At 35.6% G+C, this 20,061-nt stretch overlaps 1 protein-coding gene and 2 long non-coding RNA genes across 5 annotated transcripts in view; 1 reads left to right on the top strand and 2 right to left on the bottom strand.

Moving 5' to 3' along the window:
- Window positions 1-20,061, bottom strand: part of LOC147833556 (uncharacterized) — a 486,957-nt gene that overhangs the window by 152,130 nt on the left and 314,766 nt on the right. The gene's annotated exons all lie outside the window — the stretch shown is intronic.
- fndc3a (fibronectin type III domain containing 3A) overlaps window positions 5,223-20,061 on the top strand; it is a 143,263-nt gene continuing 128,424 nt past the window's right edge. For 2 of the 3 annotated variants that reach the window (XM_087283476.1, XM_087283473.1), the window contains exon 1: window positions 5,223-5,570. The gene's annotated coding sequence lies outside the window, so the exon portion shown is untranslated. Of the gene's footprint in view, window positions 5,616-20,061 lie in introns of all 3 variants that reach the window. The other variant, XM_087283477.1, reaches the window with a different exon arrangement.
- LOC141377988 (uncharacterized) overlaps window positions 18,612-20,061 on the bottom strand; it is a 31,603-nt gene continuing 30,153 nt past the window's right edge. The window contains exon 4 of the long non-coding RNA XR_015508978.1: window positions 18,612-20,061. This exon is cut by the window's right edge and continues 873 nt beyond it. This is a non-coding gene — a long non-coding RNA (uncharacterized LOC141377988).

Raw genomic sequence — 20,061 nt, 5'->3', positions numbered from 1 at the left:
TTATTTGCAGAATATCGCACGCCTATCAGTCAATCAGATTCCAGACAGAACTGTTGAATATATATATATATATATATATATATATATATATATATATATATATATATATATATATACACACACACACACACACACACACACACACATATATATATACATATATACATATATATATATATATGTATATCTATATAATTAAGTCTGTAAAATAACAAAGAAAAAGTACCGGTAAGTACTGTTTTAGAGGAGTGTATTAGTGTATTAGTATTATAAAAGTACTGTATTACGCTCAATTAACAACAACACACTGATTATATCACTTCAAACTATTAAAAATTTCAACAAAAGTCACTTTTTCCAACTTTTTAACATGAAACATTGTTGGAATAAAGATCAAAGCTCCATTATGCACATAAAAAGCATTTAAAAATCATAGATCGCAAAATACAGAAAACTTTTATTGTACAATATTAATATATATATATATATATATATATATATATATATATATATATATATATATAGTAATGTACATATTAATGTACAGTCGTACATCACAACAATTGTAATATAAAATGGTCACACTTCAAAACAATGTTCTATTAGCAGGCTATTTTCAATATACAACACATTAATTTTTAATATTTATTTATATTTGTTAACATTAGTTAAAAAATACAATCCTTCATAGTATTTCTTAGTTAAATGAGTGGAAATTGAAAGGTACTTTATTCTGATTGGTCAGTCAAGACATTTCATGATGTTAATCCCAAATCACAACCGCTGAAACTAATAACACAAGCTCATACGGGTAATTCAAATCATCTTGACCTTTCTTGAAAACGTTTATATCCGTATTTATGTGTATCTTTCACGCAGCAGTTCTTGACTGCTTGGCGCCATCTTGTGACTGAAGTTTTCTGTCGGCTTTACGTTTAATGAAAGTGTTAATAAGTTATTACTTTTAGCTGATTGTTGTCTCAAAAAAAAAAAAAAAAAAATAGCATTTCAGTCATCATAAGCATGTTGGAGTTTAATTCAGGCAGGTGTACATATCCTTACTTATCAAATCAGTGCTATTCCTTGAAATGTTAAACAACATTACATTATTTTTAAGGAATAAATCAAGTGTTCATTGTTCTTAAACTTTGACTCACTACACATTTGACCCAATAAGCATCTAAATTATAAAACTAATCAAATGTAATGCACTTTCTACTGCTTTTAAAGTGGCCAAAGCATGGACTAGCTCAAAATAGACCCTTTAACTGACAAAAACATGCATTAAAGAGCTCCATTTGGCCTTTTTACAGGATGTAAAGTAAGACTTCTGTGCTTCCACAACATGTATGTGAAGTTTTATGTCAAAATAGCAGTCATATACCCTGCTAAAAAGTAAATTTTTGGGGTCAGAGGGAATCGCAGTGTTTTCTGTGCCAATGAGATGAATGAGCCACACATATATTTCTTCCACAATCTTCTACAGATTTAAAGATGAACAAATATTACTATTAACCTCTAAAGGTTTCCAGGAAGAATATATAAAAATAGGTAGATAAGGCTACTTGTAAAGATGTGTGGGCTGTTTTTTATGGTCAGAATCTGACTAACTTACACTGATGTTTTGTTTTTACTGTTGATTTTTCTAAAATAGAAACTGGTGATTATGGCAAAAGACATTACATTCTCCCGTATCATGTTTCAGGTGTTTGGCCAATCAAAATGCACTAGGCCTGTTGGCCAATGAGAACACTTTGTGACTTTTTTGTAAGTCTGTAATCATGTACAGTGTGTGATAAACTGTGTGTTTTTTTATTAAAGCTTGTTAAATGAATAGTCTTTTAAAACATTGTCTATCTATCTATCTATCTATCTATCTATCTATCTATCTATCTATCTATCTATCTATCTATCTATCTATCTATCTATCTATCTATCTATCTATCTATCTATCTATCTATCTATCTATCTACCTACGTACCTACCTACCTACCTATCTATCTATCTATCTATCTATCTATCTATCTATCTATCTATCTATCTATCTATCTATCTATCTATATAATAATGTCCTGAAGCTGCTTGCCTTAAATTTTTAAGTTAGTGAAGAGTAAATTGCTGAATGTGGATTACTATTTTCATCACATTATATATAGACATCTTCCCTTTTTTATTTAGAAAAGATTGTCGAATGAAACTCAGCGTGAAACTCATGATAAAATGGCGCCCTCTGCTGCTGTATGAAGGAACAGTCAACACTGGCGAGTCATTGAACCTTTAGAGCTAGAGAACAAGAAATGCTTCTGGGAAATCTCATGGGTGCAGTTGTTATTACATTACCTCCCTTAGTAGTTTGTTGCCAGATTTCACCAAGAGATATATAGCTTTAATACTATACTATATAGCTTACTTGAGTTATTCTAATATATACAGATAGTACCACACTTACAAAAATGATTCATTGGATTTACTAAAGTTTTCTAAGGCAAGTGGTTGCAAACAATTTATATGGGCTGAATTTAAACAAATAAAATTTAGTAATGTTCAACTTAATTTTGTTTAAATTCAGCCCATATGAATTGCTTGCAACCACTTATAAACATTTACTAAATGCAATGAATAATTTATTTCAATGAAAGTCAAAAGTTTGGAATCAGTACGATAATATATTTAATCTTTTAAAAGAAGCCACACTTTATAAAGGGTGCTAAATAACTTTAAAAGTGGTTCTTTGGTTCATAATGATAGGGGAACCTTTTATGATGCTATATAGCACTAATCTTTCACGGTGCTGAAGAGAGCTTGGTCAAATGGCGCTATAGAACCATAAGAAGTGTTGTATAGAACCACAAGAAGTGCTATTTAGAACTATAAAAAGAGTTATATATAGAACAATAAAAAGTGCTATATATGATCATAGGAAGTACTATATAGAACCATATAGGTGTTATATAAAACCATAAGTGCTATATAGAATAAGCAGACCTATATAGAACCATAAAAAGTGTTTTACAGAACCCCATGAAATGCTATCTATAACCTTAAGAAATGTTATATAGAATAAGAATTGCTATATAGAACAATAAGAAGTGCTATGACCATATGAAGCGCTATATAGAACCATAAGAAGTGTTTTATAGAAAAAGAATTCTAATATAGAACAATGAGAAGTGTTATTTAGAACTATAAGAAGTGTTTTATAGAATAAGAAGTGTTATATAGAATAAGAAGTGCTATATAGAACCATAGGAAGTGTTATACAGAATAAGAAGTGCTATGTAGAACCATAAGACGTTTTATATAGAATAAGTGCTATAAAGAACCAAAAGAAGTGTTATATAGAAAAAGACGTGCTATATAAAACTATAAAAAGTACTGTATAGAATAAGAAGTGCTGTGTGTGTGTGTGTGTGTGTGTGTGTGTGTGTGTGTGTGTGTGTGTGTGTGTGTGTGTGTGTGTGTGCATATTTAATCCCAGCTCAAATGACACAACCTTGTGTTTACTGACACTTTGTAAGCCATTTTAAACAGTATATTACCACATTTTATTGAAATTACTTTTCATTTATTTCATTCGTATTTTTTCTTTTCTTGATTTACTAACTGTTTCTTGGCGCCATCTGTCGGTTACATTGAGGAGGGAAAATTAAAAACTTCACAAGTTTTACATTTTCAGGGCGTCTGGAGTTTATACAAAAGCCAATTTTAAGACTTCTAGCACCATAAAAAACATAATAAACAAAGAATAACAAAGGTTAATGTTATCTGATGCCTTTTATTCTAAACAATGCCTGATGACTTGAAACAATATGCAGTATTACAAAAATATTCACCTACTTTTCCAAATCAACACGAATAAAAAAAACAGCAAAAACCTGCATCCAGAAAACAAATATTGCATAAGTACTTTTTTTGCGTGTATTAATTTTCAAGAAACTGTATAATACAACTTAGAATACAGTAAAAAAAGAACAGTTCTTTTACACAATAACCACATTAGATACACAAGATAAATAGCCAAACCAAAATAAGTTACATTAAACATATATATATATATATATATATATATATATATATATATATATATATATATATATATATATATATATATAAAAAAAAATATATATATATATATATATATATATATATATATATATATATATATATATATATATATATATATATATATATATATATATATACATTCATTTATTCATTTTCTGCTGCTTTTCCAGGGTGGGGGCAGCAGAACCCCACACTTCCTCCAGCTCCTCTGTGGGGATCCCGAGGCGTTCCCAGGCCAGCCGAGAGACATAGTCCCTCCAGCGTGTCCTGGGTCTTCCTTGAAGCCTCCTCCCGGTGGGATATGCCTGGAACACCTCCCTAGGTAGGCGTCCAGGAGGCGTCCGAAACAGATGCCAGAGCTACCTCAGCTGACTTCTCTCGATGTGGAGGAGCACCGGCTCTGAGAGTGCGCCCTGCCACCCTTCAAAGGAAACTCATTTCGGCCACTTGTATTCAAGATCTTATCCTTTCGGTCATGACCCAAAGCTTATGACCATAGGTGAGAGTAGGAACGTAGATTGACCGGTAAATCGAAAGCTTTGCCTTCAGCTCAGCTCCTTGTTTACCACAACTGACCGGTACATCGACCGCATTACTGCAGCAGCTGCACCAATCCACCTGTCTACATATATATATATATATATATATATATATATATATATATATATATATATATATATATATATATATATATAATTTGTAAAGAAATAATGCAATAAAAAAGAGATTTATATCATATTTGCAAGAAAGATCTCAAGAAAGAAGCACATTTCTTATTATCAATTAATCTAAGAATCTAAGTGATTTAATTAAATGTTCTATTTCACATAGGAAGTCCATGAAGATTAGATTTTTTTAAGAAACCTCTGTTGGTGAAAGTAAAATTTCCCAGCAAGTATAAGAAAGTTCACAGTGGCTTCTTGTTTTGGTTTTTAAAATAACAAATAACGTCCCTAAGGTGTAAAGTACCACTCATATTAACATTGGAAAAGCAATGTGAACGTAAATCATTCCAAACCAGTGATGATACATCGCATGAAAAAAAAAAAACAAGTGTATTGCATAAGTACAGAAAGAAAGAGGAATGCACAGGACGGGATACGCATGCGCACGACGTGTGTGCGCGCGCGCACGCGTGTGTGTGTGTACACATTCTTGAGCGGAAAATGATGGCGATTATCCAGACGCTCGAAGAGCCCTGCGCTCGCAATGGATGGAGGTGGCCGTAAAAACTAACAACAATCGCGGGGAAAAGTTGTTTGCTTGGGAAGATCGCGACTTGGTTCGACCCCCGAACGTTTACGGACGTAGAAAAAGCAAGTGGATGAGGATTGAGACTGTAAACTGCTGTAATATTCAAGTGTGAAAGAGCCACGTAGCTTATAGAGATCCAGATCACACACACACTGGCCTAGTGCTTTAAAGCCTCCACAAAACACACACACACATCAACCCGAAGAAGAGAAGAGAGGGAAGTACATTTAAAAAAGCGGAACTTGCTTTTGGTGAGTCGATTCACGTTTCGCAGGGATGATTTGTGTTTAACGCTAGTAAATGTGCAGACCTTCACCATAGTGAATGTGCGGTTATTTACCCTGCTCCGTGTTAGATGTGACCGGCTGTCTTTTTGTTTTAAGTGCACTTTTATTTTAGCAATCATAGGAAGTGTGTGGTTTTAAAGTGTGTTTGTAAGAAATAAGAGTAAGGGCCTGGAAGTGCACACGTCAACGTCATCTGATCACAGAGCTGCAGATTAAATACTGCTGCAGTCACTATACTCACTCTGCGGGGCTGTGTTTCAAAGCACTACTCCGCTTACTCGCTAGTGTGCATGCGTTTGGGGGTGGCATCACTTTGGAGTGCTGGAGATTGAGCTAAAGTTGGTTTTATATTTGGAGTTTGGCGTTCAATTAAATGGGGAAGCAGAATTTTAAAAGGCTAATACATACTTGCTAACTCTAATGACGTCTGTTGTTGTTATGAGGACAACGTGACAACTTGTGACACGGTTCTTATATTGTTTATTACGCTACTTTTTTTAACATTCGACTTCAAATATGAGTGTAAAACAACATTAGCGCTGTTTAGTTGACTGTGAACAATGTTGTGCTTTGACAGTCATTAGCTGCTAATGCTAATATTGGTTCTCTATTTAGAATTTGCTATTGGATTATGTTCAGAAGGTGAATGTGCGAATATAAACCTGGTTTACCTCAATGTACAGCAGCTAGTTAAACATTAATCCAAATTTAATGTAAGTCTGCATGGGATACAGCTATACTGTAAGTTTACTGCAAAGTTTAGAGTTGGGGTAGGGTAGACGTTATTAAAATGTAATTTGATAAATAATGTTAATAATTCTCATTATAATTACTGTATTTACATTGCCGTGAGGGTGGGACTTTGCGTATATATTAATAAAATGCTATTTAATATGTAATTTTTATAATGATATAAATAAATCTAGTTGTAATTCCTGTATTTACATTGCCGTGAGGGGTTTGGGTAGGCCAGACATTAATATAATGCAATTTAATGGGTTTAATTCTCATTATAGTTGCTGTATTTACATTGCTGTGTGAGTCTTGCAGTTTGGGTATATGTTAATATACAATTTAATAGGTAACTAACTAAATAATATAAATAATTCTCATTATAATTACTGTATTTACATTGCGGTGAGGGTGGGAGTTTGCGTATACAATAATACATGCGATTTAATGGCCAATTTAATAAATAATTAAAACAATTCTCATTATAATTACTGTATTTACATTGCGGTGAGGGTGGGAGTTTATGCTATTTAATGTGTAATTTTAATAATAATATAAACAAATTTGGTTATGATTACTGTAAATACATTGCCTTGAGGGGTTGGGGTAGGCCAGACGTTAATATAATGCAATTTAATGGGCAATTCAATAAATAGTATAAATAATTCTCATTATAGTTACTGTATTTACAATTCTGTGTGAGTCTTGAAGTTTGAGTATATGTTAATATACAATTTAATAGGTAATTAACTAAATAATATAAATAATTCTCATTATAATTACTGTATTTACATTGCTGTGAGGCTTAGAGTTTGGGTATATGATAATAAAATACAATTTAATGGGTAATTTAATAATTAGTATAAATAAATCTTGTCATAATTACTGTATTTACGTTTCCATGAGGCCTGGAGTTTGGGTATATGCTAATAAAATACAATTAAATGGATAATTTATTAAATAATGTAAATAATTCTCATTATAATTACTTTACTTACATTGCTGTGAGGCTTTGAGTTTGGGTATATGATAAAAATACAATTTAATGGGTAATTTAATAGTTAGTATAAATAAATCTTGTTATAATTGCTGTATTTGCATTGCTTTGAGGCTTGGAGTTTTGGTATATGTTAATAAAATACAATTTATTGTATAATTTTAATAAATAATATAAATAATTCTCATTCCTATTACTGTATTTACATTGCTGAGAGGCTTGGAGTTTTGGTATATGTTAATAACATACAATTTAATGGACAATTTAATAAATATTATAAATAATTCTCGTTATAATTACTGTATTTGCATTACTGTGAGTGGTTGGGGCCGGCGTAGACGTTAATAAAATGCAATTTAATGGGCAATTTAATAAGTAATGTAAATAATTCTCGTTATAATTACTGTATTTACATTGCCGTGCAAGTTGAAGTTTGGCCATATGTTAATAAAATACTATTTAATAGGTAATTTAATTAATAATATAAATAATTCTCATTATAACTACTGTACTTACATTATGGTGGGTGTTGGGGTATAAATATCTGTATGCATGTAAAAGTCAGGGTTTAGTATTTAAACTCTAATATTGTCTGTAGTTTGGGCTTTTGACCTCAAGTATTGTGTCATTTCTGCAAACAAACATTTATTTAATAATTTATTCTTATTAGTGTTATTGTTTTTACTATTATTATATTCATCATCATCATCATCATGATCTAATTAATCTTTCTCAATTTTTGGTACAAACGACAAACTTCCCAAACTCACGCTGTTGAATGGACTCATTAAGACACTCAATTGAAACAGTGTGTAGTGTTTTGAATGGAGCCACAGGACTTCGGTTTTCTTGCATGTTAAGAAATAAAAGGCACACTTTACCTTTAAAAGTCTGCTCAGTCCATCTTCATCCACTGTTATTATGTCGTTTACCACCAGATGACATAAATGTTCAGTATTGCTTTCTGGTACATGTGAATTGACTACAAATCTTTTCTTTTTCTCCTCTTAAGGGGTCATGGCATGTTATTTTTATTAAATTATGCTAATATGTTCCTCGGTTACCTTACTGAGTCATACTAGTTATACTAACACTTTAGTTACACTGTTTGCAAAGATGATGTGTCTTCTCTAAAAAATATTGAGTTGATTTAGGCGAATTTGTTAAGGTCTTTCAGTAAACAATAGCCTTTATTGTGATTAGCTCAAGTTTTTACAAATGAAAAATAATTACAATATTAAGCATGTTTAAAGGATATAATAAGGATATATATATATATATATATATATATATATATATATATATATATATATATATATATATATATATATATATATATATATATATATATATATATATATATAGGATGTAAATTAGAGGTGTGAACCTTTACTGGTCTCACGGTTCGGTTACGATTATCATGCCTTCGATTCGGTTCAATTCGATATTTCGGTGCATCACGGTGCATTGACGATGCATTCCATATACAGTGTTATATTTTAGAGGAGAGGCTATAACAAGCTGTCTGTAAAAACACAGAGACAATGCACCACACTGTCTCTCATTCAAACACAAACATAGACAGCACCAAAGACACAAACACACACACACGCACACACACACTCACACACTTAAGCCCTCGCAACAGGGAGAGCTCGCGAAGAGCGGAGCAGAGAAGCGAAAACGAAAAAAAAAAACGAAAAAAAAGAAGCACTTTTCCGACGGTCCCTTGCTTAAAGCTCCTCTCAGCGCGAGCTCTCCCGGCTAAACACATATTGCGAGGGCTTAAACGGAGCAGTGCTCGTAGTGTGGAGCGAAAAAAAAAAAGAAAGACAGCTGTGAAACATAACCAGCTTTGTCTTTTTGTAGGAGACACACTTTAGATCTTTTTAGGGTCAGAGGTTTTTGAGTTATTGCCGTCTGTAACTGAATGTGTGTCAAGAATATTGAAAACAAAACCAACTGAACCGCGTTAATTTCTGGCGCCCCCCTGGATATACAGCGCCCTTAGAATTTGCCTATGGTGCCTATGCCACGGACCGGCCCTGCGTTGACTGAGTGTTGTAAATACTCTCGCTCACCTCCCTCGCGACAGAGAGCATAGGAGATAAATGACGTCAGTACATAATAACCGGTTATGATTATTACTGAACCGATACCGAATTGTCCGCGTCTGCATCACTGTGCACCAAAGCAACAATTAATTTTGACACCCCTAATATAAATATTAAGGATTAAACTGTTAAAAAACTTTTATTTTCTAGCCTACATAAATATAAATATATCCATGCCTTCATCTCGGGAGGCTTTTTCAGTTTATTCATAACAATTTGCTTCTGTATAAATTTTTTTATTATTAGCAGTATTTTTTATTTGTTATTATTATTTTTTATTATTATTAGCAGTATTTTTTATTTTTTATTATTATTAGCAGTTTTTTTTATTTAATCTTTTTTATTTTTTATAATATATGCATATTTTTAGTTTTAGTTTTACTAAAAATAAGCTTAGATTTGTCCACCTGTCAGGTTTCAGACCATACGGGGCAGCATGTGTATTTGAATATAACTCATTATTATTGTTTATTTATTCGTTTGCTGGAAATTGGAACTGAATTTAGAAATAGTTTTAAGGCAAATATTTGCGCTTGATAAACTAAATTAATTATGTATAGGCTAATGAATGTCTGTGTGCACAACACGTTTCCTTGTCCAAGAGAGTGAAAGTGAAAGTAAAGAATGAGGAGGCTCATTCTGTCATTCTCGCGCTGCAGATGCTCTGTTTAACTGTTTTCTCTCTAGTGAAGCGTTCAGTTTTTCCACTTACAAAGTCCGCCATGTAAATGGCAAATGCACCATGGTGCAACGCAACTGACTCCTAAAAAAAATGGGAGATGAGACTCTGATTGGTTTATTCTTAAAACACACCTATAACACGTTAAGAGAATAAGCTCAACCCTGTTAGACCATGCGCCACGGCGCATAGCGGATGTTTTCATCCTTAAAATAGCAAAAGGATTCTGACATGCCCTTAAGGCGTTTGCGCCCTGGACTATTTGCCTAGATTGTCAAAATAGAGCCTTATGGTGTGCAATAGAAAGCAATGTTCAGAACTTTAAAAGACATTGTGCGATATAAAAAGCAATGTTCAGAACTTTAAAAGACATTGTGCGATATAAAAAGCAATGTTTAGATCTTTAAAAGACGTGGCATGATAGAAAAGAATGTTCAGAACTTGCTCTTTAAAAGACGTGGGACAGTAGAAAACAGGCTACTGTAGCATGTCTAGACACCATTAAAGATTTTTTATTCGCATTCAACCAGTTTCTGTACTTTGTTTATCGTATACTTGCTTGGTGTTTTTATGGTGTGAAGAGCTCTTATTTGTTGTCTTATTTATTGATTTCTCAATTTATATCCCATTTTAATGAATCAAAACTCATGAAGGGTTTATTATGAAGTAGTCAAAATCTTGAACATAAAAAATGTCATTAACCTTTAGTTAAAGGAGTCGTTCACCACAAAACTTGACCCAAAAATAAGATATTTTGAAGAAAGCTGGAAACCTGTAAACATTGACTTCCATACAGTTTTTTCTACTTTGGAAATCAGTGGTTACAGGTTTCCAACTTTCTTCAAAATGTGTAATTTTGTAATCTACAGAAGAAAGAAACTCATAAAGGTTTGGAGTCACTTTAGGGAGAGTAAATAGTGAGCAAATCTTAATTTTTGCGGTGTACTATCCCATTAAGGAGGACAGTTAGGACGATACATAAAATAGCGTTGTCTAAAACCTGGGCTGTTTTACAGCTGGAGTTTTCCATCATGGCACTGCAGGACACTGTTGGTTATTTATTAATAGAACTACGGCTAATAACTATGCAAATATTATTGCTTGTTTTAGGCCGTCATGCTGTGCTACATTTACTCATCTTGTTTTGAGACTCGGACTCGCTGACCCTGTATCTTTTTTTTTTTTTTGAATGAGTCTGCACTTTTCCCTGAAATATTATAGCCTCCTCGTGTACAACAGTGCGGCTATTTCATTAACTTTCAGTGCCAGATGTCTCTTCTTTTATAGTTATGGAACATGTTTGGGTTTGTAACAGAATCTCGTTTAATGGCAACTTTAAAATCATGTGTTGTTCATTCATTTTCCATTGGCTTTATGGCATGTAAGCTGCCATCATTCACATGCATCAGTGCTTTGATATAGATCTGTCATCAATCTCTGCATAGAGCAAACTTGTTTTGCTTTTATTTTGGACTGAAAAGTGAGCTTCTGATAGAATGTCTACAGGTATTGTAGATTGTGATGAGAATTTTAGGCCATGTTTACATCTGGTAGGGCTGCTCGATTATGGGAAAAATCATAATCACGATTATATTGCAATCAGGATTATTCAAAACGATTATCAGTTGAAGTCAAAATTATTCGCCCTTCTTTGAATTCATTTTTATATAAAAATATTTTCCAAATGATGTCTAACAGAGGATTTTTTTTTACAGTATTTCCTATAATATTTGTTCTTCAGGATAAAGGCTTATTTGTTTTATTCCGGCTAGAATAAAAGCAGGTTTAAATTTTTTGAAACCTATTTTAATAGCTCGACATTATTAGCCCCTTTAAGCAATATATATATATTTGATTGTCTGCAGATACTGTTATATAATGACTTACCCTAATTAAGCCTTTGAATGTCACTTTAAGCTGAATACTAGTAGCTTGAAAAATATCTAGTCAAATGTTATGTGCCGTCATCATAGCAAAGATCAGGACTCAACAATAAGGACTGCCCGGTGGCCCAGGGCCAGCGTGAGAGACGCTTGGGACAGTAGACAGAATCATTACTGGCCCGATTGGGGCAGTGCTGCCTTGTCACTAACATTTAATTTGTCTGCGACTATTTGTCAGTTGCGTGCATTTTAAGTTTGTTCTTTTAAGTCTTTAAACACTTCCGTCTCTGTGTGTCGTCAAGACTATATTGCTTTTCGGTTCCTCTTATGTGATTTGATGTTTTGAGAATGCTATTTTTTCTGTAACATGGTAACAACCAATACAGCGAAGAGACGGCAACATGTTGGCAACATCAAATTATAAGGCTAAAAGAAAATGTCTGCTTCTAACGTCTTGTAAACAACGCGACAAAAAAATAAATAAATAAAGTGATGTTTTGCACAGTTTGCCGTCAGTTTGACAAGTCAGCCACCTTTTGTTAAATAATTTCGAACCGCAATAAAATACCTCCACATTTTCCTCTGCTCTTTTTGTTTGCATAACACTTTTATTAACATGTTTTGAAGTATTGAAATTCTAGATTCAAAGACTTTATTTTTGCCACACACGCATATTTAAAATATGTGGCTAAAAATAGCTATTAACTTCCCTTTTTTTGGTGGGGCCAGTGAAAATTTTGGTAAGGCAAGTAAAAATCTGAACCACTGACCCGATCGGACCAGTAGAAAAAATCTTTAGCGTTGAACGCTGAAGATAATTAATTAGTTATGAATAATCGCTAATGTGCTCTTTCGCACTTTTAAAAATATGAATGATGCGCATCCCGTGCTGCAGACGTTACAGTACAGCACATGCTTTTAGTAATGTTCACATGGAACTGAGCTTTGCAGAGCAACAAATATGTACAACTGGAAAGGGGGCGGTATGTGATAGAATAATCGTTTATCTCGATGAATGGTTTTTCATAATCGTTAGAAGCAAAAATCGAAATCGAAACCCGTTTTTGATTAATTGCACAGCCCTAACATCTGGTAATAACATGCTATTAATGATCTGATCTAGTTCTGCACGATAATGGAAAAATATGCTGTATTGTTGTTATGGCTGACACTTTTAATCGAATTGTTCGATTGAATCCATTTAAAAAATATTCAATGCAAAAAATAATAGACTCGAGCAAAGAGAAAAGCACCTGAGTGATGGAAAAAAGTAAGACAGCTAGAGTAAAGGACAGAAAATAGTCTTAACTTGAGATGAAGAAGCCGTGTTAACGCCAGCGCCGTGCCAGTTTGGCTAAAGGCTGATTTATACTTCTGCGTCAAACGCCGGCGTATGCTACGGCGCTGACGCATAGCCCTTCGCCGTTGCCATCACTGACGTGCACCTCTCAAAAATGTAACTACACGTCGCATCGACACGTAGCGTAAGCTCTGTGATTGGTCGACTTGGTAGCGGTGACGAGTCTGGGCGGGACCGAGAGCTGCGCGAATGGCGCGAGCGATTGTTTACAAGTGTGGAGTCCCGTGAAGGAGCTCCGGATGGAAAGTTTTGTTTAGTGTTTACCTCATAGTTAAAGTTGTTGCACGTCCGCCGGTTCCTGTCTCAAAATGAGCAAGCAAAACAGCAGCAAGAAACTCGACACAGAGGAACATTTACACCTCACTGCCCACTAGCGTTTCGGAAGTGTTAATGCAGACCAACAGAGACAGCGCGCAGAAGTATAAATGCACAGCCACGCGCGTTGCATGCGCCGTGGGTTACGCCGGTCACTTGACGCAGAAGTATAAATCAGGTTTTAGGGTGCATTCACACCTGTGAATCGATTCAGTTGTTCCGAAACAGAGATTACAATTGTTACATTGTTGCTCTTTGCTTGGTTCGCTTTCACACTGCAAAGTTTCTAATCGAACCAAAAGAGCTAAAACAAGTCACGTGCGAGTAAACTCTCCTCACATTGGTCAGAGTGTCAGGGTTTATTTTGCAGCGTCCCGCTCAGCTGTCAGGAGAGGTAGTGGTTTGGTGGTGATTGACAAGATGCACGCGTGTGATGTGTCTGAGGAGAGATGCAGTGGGGAGGGGTGAGAAGGGTGCGCGACAATGCCTATTTGAGGACCGGGAGGGAGACGCCAGGTTACCGGGAGATCATCACTCGTTTGCGGGCATCCGGAGACTCGTGAAACTTCCCGCCTTACTCATAATTCTCTCTTCATATAGCCGTAAGCCTATTACATATCCATAAAACACTGTGATATAACCGCGCTCGGATCGAATCGCTTTCTCACTGCAATCAAATCGCTCCAGGGTTCGTTTCAATCGAGCCGAGACCACCTCATTCAAGCGATTTCGGAGCGATTACTTTGGTGCAGAACAGAGCGCGATTGCCCTGTTCACATATGCCAAACGAACCGCGCTAACTGGTCAAACGAGACACGTTCCAAAACAAAAGTGTAGGTGTGAAAGCACCCTAAAGGTCATATAGCTGCTATATGAAATAGCTATCTAGTGTTACCTTTTTCCCTTTCCTTGGTGCTGCGTTGCGTGTAAAGGCTAAATGCTGATTTATACTTCTGTAGCGCCCTTTCCTAATTGCAATGTAAGGGCCCTGAATTCTTATAAATTACAATGGTCTACCTCAGGGATGGCCAACCCTGTTCCTGGTGAGCCACCTTCCTGCAGATTTCAGTTGCTATCCATATCAAACACACCTGAACCAATTAATTAGGACCTGAACACCACGTGATAATTACAGGCAGGTGTGTTTGATATGGGTTGCAAATGAAATCTGCAGGAAGGTGGCTCTCCAGGAACAGGGTTGGCCACCTGTGCTCTATCTCATACCAATTAACATAAATATTAGAGATAACCAATCTGCTATACAAAATTACTTTTCCGAATTTGCTTAAATACAATTAAACAAAGAGATACAAACAACAGAAATAAAGGTTTGTTTCTAAATAAAGCTTTTCGTTCTCCTTTTTTCAAACTCAAATAAACAGCAACAGTTCATTTAGAAAAGCCCAAAAGTAGTCTATATAAAATAAATGGTGAATTCGGTGCTGGCGTTCATAGTGGCATTAAACACCGTTGCCGGTGTTGCTTGTTAAGGCTAAACGTTAACATTATGATCTAATGTAAGGCTTTTTATTTCTTCCACGCTGTTGTGTGTTTAGGCTTTATGACATGGTGTGATATTCTGCTAAAAGTAGCCATCAGAAGATAGGGCAGCTGTGGTCATTAAGGCATGGACATGGTCAGCAACAATACTCAGGTAGGCTGTGGCGTTGACACGATGCTCAATTGGTACTAATGTGCCCAAAATATGGCAAGAAAATCTCCCCCACACCATTACACTACCATCACCAGCCTGAACCGCTGATGCAAGGCAGGATGGATCCATGCTTTCATGTTGTTGATGCCAAATTCTGACCCGACCATCCGAATGTCGCAGCAGAAATCGACTCTTCAGACCAGGCAACATTTCTCCAATCTTCTATTGTCCAGTTTTGGTGAGCCTGTGTGAATTGTAGCCTCAGTTTCCTGTTCTTAGCTGACAGGAGTGGCACCCGGTGTGCTCTTCTGCTGCTGTAGCCCATCCGCCTCAAGGTTGGACGTGTTGTGTGTTCAGAGATGCTCTTCTGCAGAGCTCGGTTGTAACGAGTGCTTATTTGAGTTAATGTTGCCTTTCTATCAGCTGGAACCAGTCTGGCCATTCTCCTCTGGCATCAACAAGGCATTTGCGCCCACAGAACTGCCGCTCTCTGGATATTTCCTCTTGATCAGCCCATTCTCTTTAAAGCCTAGAGATGGTTGTGTGTGAAAATCCCAGTAGATAAGCATTTTCTGAAATACTCAGACCAGCCCGTCTGGCACCAACAAGTTTAACCAATGTTCAAAGTCACTTAAATCCCCTTTCGTCCCCATTCTGATGCTCGATTTGAACTGCAGCAGATCCTCATGACCATGTCTACATGCCTAAATGCATTGAGGTGCTGCCATGCGATTGGCTGATTAGAAATATGCGTTAACTAGTGGTTGGACAGGTGTACCTAATAAACTGGCCGGTGAGTGTGTTAAAATATACATACATGCATACAGTAACCCCTTTAACCCCTTGTAATATTGCAGCCATTTGCTAAAATCATTTAAGTTCATATTTACCACTCATTAACGTACACACATCTCATGTGCACCCCATATTGACAGAAAAACAAAGAATTGTTGACATTTTTGCAGATTCATTTAAAAAGAAAAACTGAAATATCGCATGGGCCCATAATGCACACAATGAAGACAGGAGTTGACTTGAAGTGGTTTGACCAAAAAATGTTCAACAGCTGTGCAAATCAACCCGCAACCGAAACTACCTTGTTTGGACGATCCGAAAACGCATGTTCTTACCACTGAAACTGAAATGACTCACAATCAGAACATGTTCACTTGCAAGAACATCTGATAGCTTGAAATCAGGCCAGACCTTATTATAAATTCGTGGGAACATCTTACTCATGTATTTTCAGGCAGAAATGTCTGATGAATTTTGTTATTAGCTCCAAAAAAATGGCAAAGTAACACACTGAATTAAGCACAAGTAGAAATATTATATCTTACATGCACTCTAGTGATATTTTCCACAGCTAATGTGTTTTTAAAGTAATAATAATAATAATAATAATTCATTTTATTTGTAAATGGCGCCTTTCTAGACACCCAAGGTCGCCTTACAATAAGCATCAGCAGACATGCTAAACAAATTAAACATTACTAAAAACAATCATTGACCAAACAAGTTAAAACACAATAGCGAACGTAAAAGAACATAATAAAAACATGATTAAAAAAAATGTTAAGTAAAAGCCTGCTTAAAAAGATGGGTCTTTAGTAGGGGTGTAACGATACACTCAGCTCACGATACGATGTGTATCACGATATAGTGTTCACGATTCGATATGTATCACGATATTTGGAATAAAAATGTAAAATTAAACTGAAATGCAAATTTTACCAAGTAAACTATTTTTATGTATTTCTTTTGTTTCAACTTGTTAAACTGAACCTTGTTTAGGAAAATAAATTAAACAGGCCTGTCACTGGAAAATAAAACAATTTTAAAGCTTCTTAAAAATATTATTGAAATGACAGAGACAAAATTAAGGAACAATTTAAGTAAAGGTGCAAAAAAAAAAGCTTTCTATTCAATTGAATTTAACAGTAAGAGCTTAAGGCTTTGCTTGGTCACTTGCGTTTTTTGTGTGTGCAAAAAAAAAAATCGACATTTCCAGGTATTTAATTCATATTTAAATAAATTCATTTAGAGATATCTCTAATTACAATTGTGACTAGTCAAAACTCATTTAGAGATATCTGCAAATATTTTTCAATGGAAGTCAATGGAGGAATATGACTAGTCATAATATATTTGCAGATATCTCCAATCTGATTTTGTACTAGTACAATTGTAATTGCAGATATCTCTAATTGTCCTTCTGACTAGTCGAATTATAATTATGACTAGTCAAAATATAATTAGAGATATCTCTAAATATATTTATGGATAGTCAGAACAAAGGTTTAAATGCTAAAACGGCTTGCCATACGCGCGCGTCTATCAAAGTCCGCCCTCTGTAGTAACAGCTCATGGTCAGCTCACGTCATGTGTGATTTTGTGGCGGGAACATTATATGAAGACAGAATGATATTTTAGGGTGAATTGTACCTTATAAATACAGTATGTGACTCTTTCAACACCATTAGGAGGTATCCCTGTTGCTGTGCAAAGTATGTAAATCACTGTGAAGACATTAAAACTTAGGATGTTTGACCCAGTATGCGTGTCAAAAAGCGGATGATTCTAAAGCAATGACTGTACAACCGAAATGTTGCCAGACGTCTGATTTTGAGTGGATGGGCCATCCTCTATTTCAGCTCCACTCATCTTGGTCTGCTAACATTACTGCTGCTGCAATCTGAACTCACGTGCGACAGCAGGTGGAACGTAGCTCACGTGCAATCAGCTCAACTAATAAGAGAAAACGGACGTCATATCGTAATCAAATCGTCATAACGCCACGATGCATATTGTGACATTTTTGCATCGCAATAAATCGTACAATGATAAATCGTTACACCCCTAGTCTTTAGACATGATTTAAAGTTTTGAAGACTATCACTGCTCTTAAGATCTAGTGGCAGTGAGGTCCATAGCCGAGGAGCCATAGAGCTAAAAAAGTGTAGTTATTAGGGATGCAACAAAACAGCCCTCGGTTCAATACATATTTCGGTTTTTTAACACGGCTTTCGGAACGATTCTCATGGCTTGACATGTGTTTTTATTTTTTTATTCTATAGGCAATAGGAACAGTAAGAGGTTAAGGAGAAAAGAGTAAAAACAATTCATTGCAATACTCATTTTGTTTTACTTAAAAGTCAAGAAAAGTACACTAGTTCCTAGTGTATTGTATAAAAAAAAAAAGAACACTGAAGTCTGACAGCTGCTGGTAGCCCATGTGCAAACTGGGGAACACATAAAATCCAACACTTTGAAAATAAACACACATGTGAATTTAATAAAGATAAATTGGCCATTTCAAATAAACATATTTGTACTTCAGTAAACATAAATAAACACATATCTTAATTATCTCGGTGCTGAAAAAATGCGAGACTGTAGTCTGTAACGCGGATCGAGTGCTTTTATAAGATGATACAAGCCCGCATCACCAATCACCTAAAACGGCTGCAAATCTTCAGCAATAATCACCCGCACTGCCTTTGTTATTTTATGTGTCTCGGAACCAGTTGGGTATGTTTGCTTGAAAGATTCAGCGAGGGATTGTTGCTATTTGGAGGACTTTATTACCTTCTCTGCTATCCTGCCTTCAGACAGTGATATAGACTGATTTCACGCGGCTGCCATTTTCAAAAGCGAAATCAAGGCCATGGTGGGAAGAAACCCGGAAGTATCATTGGGAGTTACGTAGGAATGTTGTGTAACTGGCTATATATCTTATCAGCAAAGAGAAAGTGACACAATTTTATGATTTCTCCGCCTTCCGGGTGACCCGAAGGTCCGTTCTGAATGAATGGTGAAAATAAAAAGGGATATCAGAGCTCATTTTTAGCTAAGTTAAGGGAAATGGCACTAGTTAGCTAACGTTTTCTTTCCAAAACACACGTTTTAGATGCCATTTATCAAACTCGAGTTAATGAACTGATTCTTTTACTATATTAGACTCGTCACGATACTGAATTAAAAGAAAAAACGACAATTTCTCGCTAACATTTAAGGCAATGTTGATGGCTTTCTTAAAACAGCGCTGATTTGCCATTGTGTTCACGTGTTCAACAGAAATGATTGTGATTGGCCGAGAAGGTCATCAGTTCACCCACCGCTGTTTACTGAGCAGACGAGACGAGCTTCTGCTTCGGATTCCAGTCTCCATCAGCAAACACAGATACACGGAGACTGAAGCGCGAAGCCGTGAAGATCAGTCGAGTTATCTGCGCTCAGCGGCGCTTCCATATTAGCGGGAAATAGCCGGGTTTAAAACTTCAGTACCGGGACAACACTATTACTCACAACATGAGGGTGTGCTGCAGAGGACTGCAGTGTTTTATCACTCACCGGGTTACATAGACTGAAGCAGGGAAGCGTCCTCACGGTGTTTAACTGGTGCCCTGAACTGAAGCCTAGGAGGACACTTAAGCGTATCACTGAGATTGTCATCTTGTTTGATGCTAAATTGCTTTTAATGGTTTAAAACAAACTTACTGAATGATATTGAAGTAATGTTTACACCATTTCTGCATTTTGAAATCTCGGCAACAGCTGGAGGTTTGTAGTCCACAGCATGTTACTGCAATGTTTACAGTGCAGTTCCTACACTTCCGGGTTTCTTCCCACCGCAGCCTCGCTTTGGTTCTTTAAAATGGCGGCCGCGTGAAATAAGCGTATTGCTGGGTGATGGCGCTGCAGATGTGCAGTCATGGTTA

Source organism: Danio rerio, chromosome 15 (assembly GCF_052040795.2).
Source record: "Danio rerio strain M-AB ecotype USA chromosome 15, GRCz13ab, whole genome shotgun sequence".
NCBI lineage: Eukaryota > Metazoa > Chordata > Actinopteri > Cypriniformes > Danionidae > Danio > Danio rerio.
Note: the sequence above shows the minus strand (reverse complement) of the source record. Positions and strands in the feature narration are given on the sequence as shown.